Source organism: Hemitrygon akajei, unplaced genomic scaffold, assembly GCF_048418815.1.
Source record: "Hemitrygon akajei unplaced genomic scaffold, sHemAka1.3 Scf000033, whole genome shotgun sequence".
Lineage (NCBI taxonomy): Eukaryota > Metazoa > Chordata > Chondrichthyes > Myliobatiformes > Dasyatidae > Hemitrygon > Hemitrygon akajei.
Genome location: NW_027331919.1, coordinates 2037601 through 2048332, shown reverse-complemented (window position 1 = coordinate 2048332; position 10732 = coordinate 2037601). Strand labels below are relative to the sequence as shown.

Genomic DNA, 10732 nt, shown 5'->3' with positions numbered 1-10732 from the left:
ACCACTCAACGATACCAACACAGAGTCAGGCCCTGCAGTGTAACTTGAATACAGTCCTCCCCGTATGCATAACACGCTCCCTCTTCAAAACCACTCCCGTCTCTGTCACCCATCCCTCGCCTACAAGCAGCCCTGTCTCCGTGACCCACATCCTGTCCTGCACTCTTCGCCGCCTCCATCATCCCGTCCGTACCCATACGCCCCGCCCCGTCACCGAGATAAACTCCACCCGCTTAACGCTCCCCATCTACGTCGTCCCTCCACTCTCCTCCCACTCTGTGACACAGGCAATTGTGCGGAGTATGAGGGAGAGATGATGGCTGGCGTTTCACCTTCCCCGTACCATGGCTATCGATCGCCAGGATCTGAATCTCTCCACAACTTTGCATGCTCAGGCCGGTCACATGTTCCACACCACTTGCATCAGTGTTTGCAAACTCACCACCCTTTCCCTGGCCTCTTCTCTCCTCCCCTTCCTTCCTCTAACGGCAGCACACAGTCCGCCCACACAGACACACCATCTCCGAGAGACACACACAATTCAAGACTACTGGACAGCCGAAACGCTGGGTATTGGTGAGTGGGGAGAACGAAGCAGGGAGTGGGTTTCGTACTTTGGCTCACTCCGGTAGGCTGTGCTGCGATGTGCGGGAGGTACTTCACATGTCTGACACCGGGAGTGTGATGGGATAATATTTAGGGAGCTTCGCTGGTTATCAGACCCAGGAACCGTGCGTTTGGACGGTTTGGACGGAGCTTCACTCTTTGTGTGACCCCGGAGTGTGGGTTGAAACACGAATGGGGGAGTTGTAGTCTGTGTATGATCCCGGGGGTGTGTGATGGGTCGTTGAGGAGGGAGCGTGACTTAGTGTATGTTTCCAGGAGTGTGTGATGGGATTGTATGGAGGGATTCACGCTCTGTCTGTGACTCCTGGCCATGGTTCCGTGGATTTCGGCGTTTAAACAGACTCCAAACAAAGACAGTGAGACAGAAAATGGTGCCTCACACGTTCTGCTCCAATGGCTGCTATCTGAGCACCCTTTCTGTGGCCTCACTCTCCTCCCCTTCCTTCCTCTTTTCACAGCACACCATTCCTTCTCTATGATTCTTTTTTTAATAATATATTTTATTGAAGGAACCGCACAATCTGGAATACATAATGGTTTATATTTTCCTCCATTTTGCTTTTGTATCTTACCCCTATAAAAACCTCCCCTCACCCGCCCTCACCGAACATACAATGGCAGCTAATGTATTTACAATACAACACTTCACAAATACAAGTACGGACATTTCACAGCCATACCCCCACACTACTTCAAGACGAAGGCCCACACACATCTACAACATCTCAGGTGATCCAAAGATTATAACTTAAAGAAAAAAATTATGGGATTGGGGATAATATTCTGGCATGGGTGGAGGACTGGCTTTCTAACAGAAAACAGAGAGTTGGGATAAATGGTTTATTCTCAGACTGGCAGTTGGTGACTAGTGGTGTTCCGTAGGGGTCGGTGTTGGGACCCCAACTCTTTACAATCTATATTAATGATTTGGAGAAAGGGACTATGTGCAACGTATCGAAGTTTGCTGATGACACAAAGATGGGAGGGAGTGTAATGAGTGCGGAGGACATTGAAACCCTGCAGGGGGACATAGATAGGCTGAGTGATTGGGCAGACATTTGGCAGATGAAATATAATACTGACAAGTGTGAGGTCTTGCACTTTGGCAGGAAGAATAATAGAGGAAGTTATTATCTAAATGGAGAGAAACTGGAAAGTGCTTCTGTGCAAAGGGAACTGTGGGTCCTGCTGCAGGAAACACAAAAAGTTAGTATGCAAGTGCAGCAGGTGGTTAAGAAGGCCAATGGAATGCTGGCTTTTATTGCTAGGGGGATGGAGTTGCTAGGGGATAAGAACAGAGAGGTCTTACTGCAGTTGTACCGGGTATTGGTGAGACCACACCTGGAGTACTGCGTGCAGTTCTGGTGTCCATATTTAAGAAAGGACATACTGGCTCGCGAGGCAGTGCAGAGAAGGTTCACTAGGTTAATTCCGGGGATGGGTGGGTTGATGTATGGTGAGAGGTTGAGTAGATTGGGACTCTACTCATTGGAGTTCCGAAGAATGAGAGACGATCTTATTGAACCATATAAGATTGTGAAGGGGCTTGATCGGGTGGATGCGGGGAGAATGTTCCCAATGATGGGTGAAACTAGGAATAGGGGACATAATCTTAAAATAAGGGGATGCCGTTCAAGGACTGAGTTGCGGAGAAATTTCTTCACTCAGAGGGCAGTGGGGGGCTTTAGAATTTACTGCCCCAGAGAGCTGTGGAAGCTACTACACTCAATAAATTCAAAACGGAGATAGACATTTTCCTGGATAAAAGTGGCATTAGGGGATACGTGTGAGCGAGCAGGTAAGTGGACATGAGGCTAGGTTTAGATCAGCCATGTGATCTCCTGGACCAGTTTTCGATAGCCTGGATGGGTCGGAGAGGAATTTTCCAGATTTTTTTCTCCTCAATTGGCAACTCGGTTTTTTTTCCCCCGGGTGATCACATGGGTTTGGGCGGGATGAATAATAAATAAAATGGGCGGCATGGTGCCCTGTTGGTTGGCACTGTTGCCTTGGGGATTCGGTGAAAACTAGAGTTAAGATTGGATCAGCCATGATCTTGTTGAATGGCAGAGCAGGCTTGAGGGGCCGATTGGCCTACTCCTGCTCCTATCTCTTATGTTCTTATGTTTATGTTCTTATGATCTAGAATACACTCATATTACTATTCATCAACAACCCTGTGAGGTAAACCATATGCGTGTTAAAAGGGAAGCAACTTTCCAACTACAATCCAATGCCCTCAACCGGTAGGTAATTCCTTAAGGACTACCAAAATATGACAAGAAAGGCCCCCATTTCGAATAGAACTTCCTCACAGACGCCCTCAGAGTGAATTTAATCTTTTCTAATTTCAGAATAAAATATTACGTCCTCTAACCAAGCAGCAGCAGATGGGGGAGTGGCGGATTTCCAGACCAGCAAGATTCTCCTACGGGCCAAAAGCGATGTAAGTGAAATGATATCCGACTGGTTTGCATTTCAATCCAAAACATCATCTGCCACACCAAATACAAATTATAAGCGGGCAAGGTCTCAGTGTCACCACAAAACCTCACTGATATTTTATAAACCAGTGCCCAGTAGCCATCAAGCCGAGGGCAAGACCAAAATGCATGCACTAAACCAGCCGGAGGGAAGGAACATCTGTCACAGCCTGTGTCTGTCCCGGGATATATCTCAGCACGCCTGGCTTTATTTAAATATACCGTGTAAAACTTTAAATTGTATGAGCCCCAGTCTAGCACATGATGACGAGGAATGGACCATATTCAGTGCTTTTCCCAATATTCCTCAGCCAGATCCACACCAAGGTCATCCTCCCAGCTAGTCGTAGTTTTATTTAGATCTTGAACTCACAAAGACATCAGCTGAGAGTATTGTACAGAGATCAGCCCTTTATTATTAAAGCTAAGAGTGAGTTTGTCCCACAACATAGCAGGTGGTATATCAGAAAAGGGGGAGATTTTTCCTGACAAAGTGGAGAATATGCAGGTATTGAAAATAAAATAGTCAGGAATGGACAGGAGGAGGAGTATAGGAAACTGATACAGGACTTTGTGATATGGTGCAACTCAAACTACCTGCGTCTCAATATCACTAAGACCAAGGAGATGGTGGTGGACTTTAGGAGATCTGGGCCTCATATGGAGCCAGTGATCATTAATGGAGAATGTGTGAAGCAGGTTAAGACCTACAAGTATCTGGGAGTACAGTTAGACGAGAAGCTAGACTGGACTGCCAACACAGATGCCTTGTGCAGGAAGGCACAGAGTCGACTGTACTTCCTAAGAAGGTTGGCGTCATTCAATGTCTGTAGTGAGATGCTGAAGATGTTCTATAGGTCAGTTGTGGAGAGCGCCCTCTTCTTTGTGGTGGCGTGTTGGGGAGGAAGCATTAAGAAGAGGGACGGCCTCACGTCTTAATAAGCTGGTAAGGAAGGCGGGCTCTGTCGTGGGCAAAGTACTGGAGAGTTTAACATCGGTAGGTAGCTGAGCGAAGGGCGCTGAGTAGGCTACGGTCAATTATGGATAACTCTGAACATCCTCTACATAGCACCATCCAGAGACAGAGAAGCAGTTTCAGCGACAGGTTACTATCGATGCAATGCTCCTCAGACAGGATGAAGAGGTCAATACTCCCCAATGCCATTAGGCTTTACAATTCTACCGCCAGGACTTAAGAAACTTTTAAAAGCTATTATTATGCTTTTTTGAGATAGTGATTTAGATGCATATCATATTTTTTTACTGAGTTAAGTATTGTATGTAATTAGTTTTGCTACAACAAGTGTATGGGACATTAGAAAAAAGTTGAATTTCCCCATGGGGATGAATAAAGTATCTATCTATCTATCTATCTATCTATCTATCTATTATCTATCTATCTATCTATCTATCTATCTATCTATCTATCTATCTATCTATCTATCTATCTAAAATGATGATGCGGAAGGCCATATTTACTGCACAGGTGATCAAAACTGTTAAATATATTTTCAGTGCACAAATCCTTAATGCGCACAAGACGCTTCAAACCCCATTGTCTAAAAACTGAATCGAGTGTGTAGGAAAGAAATAGATGGCCTCTATGAATGGGACCCAAAACTGAACTGATGTGAACGTATAGTGGTAGGGAAATTGATTTAAAATTTTTGAGGGTGGAGCGCACGACAGGGTCAGATGTGAATTGAGAGGATTTCAATGGCAATGTTCTGTGACCCCCCCTCCTAACACCTTGAAATAATGTAGTTGACTTAAGTGCATTAGAAAGAGGTTCAACTGCAATTCCAAAAAATATTCTATGATACTCAAGTAGGTGAGTGAGCAGCTCGATTCCCTGGTCCATATATGTACCAATGAAATCGGTATGTAGGGAAGGTGGTTCTGCACAGTGAGGTCAGAGATTTAGCTATTAAATTAAAGGACAGGAACACCACCCTTCCCAGTGTGCCCAGACCTAGGAAGACCATACAGTTTAGCACGTGGCTCAAGCTACGGTGCAGGTGGGAGGGCTTCAGAATTCATTGTGTTTATTCCAAGGAACGTGAGATGTCAACAGAAGAGATGGAAGACGGTTTGCACATAAACTAGAGGGCAATTGATATCCCAGCGGGAAGGTTTGTCAGTACTGTGCATGAGAGTTTTTGGGAGAGTTGTTGAACTCGATTTGCAAGGGGATGGGATTCAGAGTTCGAGAGCAGATAGCGGAGTCGATATGGAAACAGATATTGTTAAGTCCCTCTGAAAAAGGCAGGAATCAAAAGGTTGTGCATCATGCGATTGGTGCCCTGAGCTCCGTATATTTCAATGCTGGAAGCTTCTGAAAATCGCAGTTGAGCTCAGGACATGAATCAAACGCAGTGAATATGATATTGCAGCCATTATTGAGAATTGGGTGTAGGAGGAACAAGCAGGACAGCAAGATATTTCGGGTTTCCCTATTTTTAGGACGTGAGAAAACGGAAGAATTAAAGGAGGAGGGGTGACATTACAGTGCTGAGCAAATGTCACCACAAAACACAGTCAGAACAGACAGGACAACTTCTCTAAGTGAGGCTTCATGGATGGAAATATAGAAACATAGGAAACGTACAGCATGATAGAGGCCCTTCGGCCCACAAAGCTGCGCCCATCATCTCCCTACTTTAGAAATTGCTGGGCTTATACATAGCCCTCTATTTTCTAAGCTCACACACAAAGTCTCTTAAAAGTGCCTATTGTGTCCGCCTCCACCACCGTTGCCGGCAGCCCATTCCACGCTCTCACCACTCTCTGAGTAAAAAAAACATCCCCCTGACATCTTCTGTTTACCTAGTCCCCAGCACCTTATACCTGTGTCCTCTTGTGGCAACCATTTCAGCCATGGGAAAAAGCCTCTGACTATCCACACGATCTATGCCTCTCATCATCTATTCCACCTTTATCAGGTCACCTCTCATCCTCCGTCGCTCCAAGGAGAAAAGGCCGCGTTCACTGAACCTGTATATAATAATGCATGATCCCCAATCGGGGAAACATCCTGTAAATCTTCTCTGCACCCTTTCTATGGTTAAACATTCTTCCGGTAGTGAGGAAACCAGTACTGAGCACAGTGCTCCAAGTGGTGTCTGGTCAGGGGCATATATAGCTGCAACATTACATCTCGGCTCTAATTTGTATTCCACGATTGATGAAGGCAAATACACCGTACGCCTTCTAAACCACAGAGTCAACCTGCACAGCTGCTTTGAGCGTCCTATGGACTCGGACCCCAAGATCGCTCTGATCCTCCACACTGCCAAGAGTCTTACCATTAGCACTATATTCTGCCATACTATTGACCTACCAAACTGAACAACTTCACACGTATCTGGATTGAACTCCATCTGCCGTTTCTCAGCCCAGTTTTGCATCCAATCAATGTCCCGCTCTAATCGCTGACAGACCGTTACACAACCCACAACAACTCCAGCATTTGTGTCACTCAGAATACTTACTAACCCATACCTCTATTTCTCATACAGGTCATTGATAAAAATCACGAACAGTAGGGGTTCCAGAACAGATCCCTGAGGCACAGCACTGATCAACGACCCCCATGCAGAATATGAACCGTACATTCCCACTCTTTGCCTTTTGTGGGAAAGCCAGTTCTGGATCCATAAGACCATATCCCTCTTATATCCCATGACTCTTTACTTCCTCAATAAGCCATTCACGGGGAACCTTATCAAATGCCTTGCTGAAATCCATATACACTACTTCTACTGTTCTTCCTTCATCAACGTGTTTAGTCACATCCTCAAAAAAAATCAATCAGGCTCTTAAGGCACAACTTGCCCTTGAGAAAGCCATTCTGACTATTCCTAATCATATCATACCGCTCAAAAAGTTCATAAATATTGCCTCTCAGGATCTTCTCCATCAACTTTCCAACCGGTGATGTAAGACTCATTGGTCTATAATTTCCTGGCTATCTCTACTACCTTTCTTTAATAAAGGAATAACGTTCGCAACCCTCCAATCCTCCACGAACTGATGATTCGTCCCCACTGATCATTCGAAGATCATCGGCAGAGGCTCAGTAATCTCCTCCCGCGCCTCTCATGGTAGCCTGGGTTACATCTCATCCGGTCCCAGTGACTTTTCCAACTTGATCTTTTGAAAGTTCCAGCATATCCTCTTTCATAATATCTACATTTTCAAGCATTTCATGCTGCTGCAAGTTATCACTAATATCTCCTAGATCCTTTTGCACAGGGACTACTGAAGCAAAGTATTCATTAAGTACCTCTGCTATTTCATACGGTTCCATGCACACTTTCCCACTGTCACACTTGATGGTCCAATTCTTTCACGTCTTATCCTCTTGTCCTTCACATACTTGCAGAATGCCTTTTGGTCTTCCTTAATCCTGCCCGCCAAGGCCTTCACATGGCCCCTTCTGGCTCTCCAAATTTCATTCTTATGCTCCTTCCTATTAGCCTTATCGTCTTCTAGATCTCTAACATTACCTAAATCTATGAACCCCTTCGGTAAGCTTTCTTTTCTTTTTGACAGATATTAGTCACTCTCCTATCACTTCCGACAGAGACTACTAGACCCTTTGGGAACAAGACGAACAGAGACCGGTGCCGATATCGTCTAATGTCCATGAGTTGCATTCAGACGTTGAATCCAGGATAACCGCGAATTCTCTTCTGGTCCTCGGCCAGACCAACTGTCTCACCCTCAACAAGAAGCTCTCTATCCCCGAAAGCAAATTCTGCAACTGGTTGACAAGCAGGAAAGGTGAGGTAAAGGGCCGATCCCCACGCTACTAATCTTAAGGACAGAGAGCGAGAATGAGAGAGAGAGATACAGACAGATAGACAGACAGACAAACGGACAGTCAAACAGAGTTAGAGAGCGAAAGAGTCGGTGTCTGTCCCAGAGGACTGTGTGATGGGACGGTGTGGAGGGAGATTCACTCTGTGTCTGTCCCAGGGAGTATGTGATGGGACGGTGCGAGGGATCTTCACTCTGTTTCTAACCCTGGGAGTGTGTGATGGAATGATGTGGAGGGAGATTCACTCTGTGTCTGACCCCGGGAGTGTGTGATGGGACGGTGTGGAGGGAGATTCACTCTGTGTCTGACCCCGGAGTGTGCGATGGTACGGTGTGAGGGAGATTCACTCTGTGTCTGACCCCAGTCGTGATTGTTCGTATGTTCCAGGGGATATTGTTCTGTTTCTTCTCTCTCTTACTCGTCCACTCTACGCCCATACACTCTCTCTACCCCTTACTCTCTATGTCTCTAGCTCCCTCTGGCTCTCTCTCTCTCTTTCTGCGCGCATCTCTTCTCTTTTGCTTTGCTGCCTCTATTTCTCACACTTTCTATACCCCCCTCACATCCTGTACGTTCCCTACACCCATCTCCGTCCCCGAGATACACCGCATCTGCTAATCGTTCCCCATCTACGTCTCCCGCCATTCCCTTCATCCTCCCCGTCTGTGTCCCAGGCAATAGTGGGGAGTATAAGGGAGAGATGATATCTAGTATTACACCTCTCCCCTTCCACTGGATATCTATCACCAGGATCTGAGCTTCTCCACATCTCTGTATGCACAGGCCGGTCGTGTGGTTCCACACCACTTGCTTCACTACCTGGAAAATTAACACCCTTTCCGTGGACTCTTCTCCTTTCCTTGCCTTTCCCGCAGCACATGATCCAGTCACACACACACACCACCACACACACACACACACACACACACACACACACACACACACACCACACACACACACACACACACACACACACCACACACACACACACACACACACACACACACACACACACCATCTCTGAGCGGCACACTCAATTCAAGACTCGAACGCCGAAAGGCTGGGTATTGGTGAGTGTAAAGAACGATGAGAGAGAAGTTGCACAGTTTTTCCTGACTCCATTAGAGTGTGCTACGATGGTGCCCGATCTACTTCACATTTCTGACCCCATGCCTGCGTGAACACCACTCCCTGTAGTGCCCATTATATCACCACTCTGCAATCTCCCAAATGTATGGATGGGCCAAGGACATAGGGTAACAGAGAAATGAAACAAATTGACATTAGGAAGGAAACGGTGATTTGTAGAATGATGGGACTGAAGGCTAGCAAATCCCCCCGGTCCAGATGTTCTGCATCCTAGGCTACTAAGAGAGGTGGCTCTGGAAATTGCGGATGCATTGGTAATCATTTTCCAATGTTCCTGAGATTCAGGATCAGTTCCTGAGGTTTGGAGAACGGCTAATGTTATCCACTTTTTAAGAAAGGAGGGAGGGAGAAAACAGAGAACTATCGCCCTGTCAGCCTGACATCAGTGGTGGGGAAGATGCTAGAGTCCATTATTAAAGATGAAATAGTGGCATATCTAGATAGCAGTGATAGGATTAGGCCGAGCCAGCATGGATTTACCAAGGGCAACTCATGCTTGACTAATCTACTGGAATTATTCGAGGATGTAAACAGGAAGTGAGACAAGGGAGATCCAGTGGATGTAGTGTAACTCGATTTTCAGAAGGCTTTTGATAAGGTCCCACATAGGAGATTGTTGGGTAAATCAGAGCTCATGGCATTGGGGGGAAGGTATTGACATGGATAGAAAACTGGTTGGCAGGTAGAAAGCAAAGGGTAGCGGTGAATGGGAGTTTCTTGGAATGGCAGGTGGTGACTAGTGGGGTGCCACAGGGTTCGGTATTGGGACCAAACCTCTTTACGATTTACATCAACGATTTAGATGAACGCATTGAGAATAGCATCAGCAAGCTTGCTGATGATACTAAGCTGGGTGGCAGTGTGACATGTGATGAGGATGTTAGGAGAATTCAGGGGGACTTGGATAGGTCGGCGTGAGTGGGCAGATACTTGGCAGATTACGTTTAATGTGAAAAAGTGTGAGGTTATCAACTTTGGGAGGAAGAACAGGAAGGCAGATTATTATCTGAACGGTGTAGAGTTGGGTAGGGAGAAATACAAAGAGATCTAGGAGTCCTTGTTCATCAGTCACTGAAGGTGAAATTAGCAAGTGCAGCAGGCAGTGAAGAAGGCTAATGGAATGTTGGCTTTTGTTACAAAGGAATTGAGTACAAGAGCAAGGAAATCCTTTTGCATTTGTACAGGTCCCTGATGATACCACACGGAGTATTGTGTACAGTTTGGTCTCCAGGGTTAAGGAAGGACATCCTGGCTGTAGAGGAAGTGCAATGTAGTTTCACAAGGATAATTTCTGGGATGTCCGGACTGTCTTACCCTGAGAGGTCAGAGAGACTGCGCTTGTACACGATGGAATTAAGGAGATTGAGAGGTGATCTGATTGCAACATATAAGATTATTAAGGATTGGACAAGATAGAGGCAGGAAATATGTTCAAGATGCTGGGAGAGTCCAGTTATAGAGGGCATGGTTTAAGAATAAGGGGTAGATCATTTAGGATAGAGTTAAGGAAAAACTTCTTCTCCCAGAGAGTTGTGGGGGTCTGGAATGCACTGCCTCAGAAGGCAGTGGAGGTCAATTCTCTAGATGCTTTCATGAAGGAGCTAGATAGGTATCTGATGGATAGGGGAATCAAAGGATATGAGGACAATTC

General features: G+C 45.9%; 1 long non-coding RNA gene across 2 annotated transcripts; it reads left to right on the top strand.

Moving 5' to 3' along the window:
- The first annotated feature begins 489 nt into the window (after positions 1–489).
- On the top strand, positions 490–7889 carry LOC140719954 (uncharacterized). 2 transcript variants are annotated; one of them, XR_012097059.1, is made up of 4 exons: positions 490–576; positions 2774–2873; positions 2982–3073; positions 7696–7889. It is a non-coding gene; the product is annotated as an uncharacterized lncRNA (long non-coding RNA). The 2 variants fall into 2 exon arrangements; XR_012097058.1 differs by having other exon boundaries at positions 7665–7889.
- The last annotated feature ends 2843 nt before the right edge of the window (positions 7890–10732 follow it).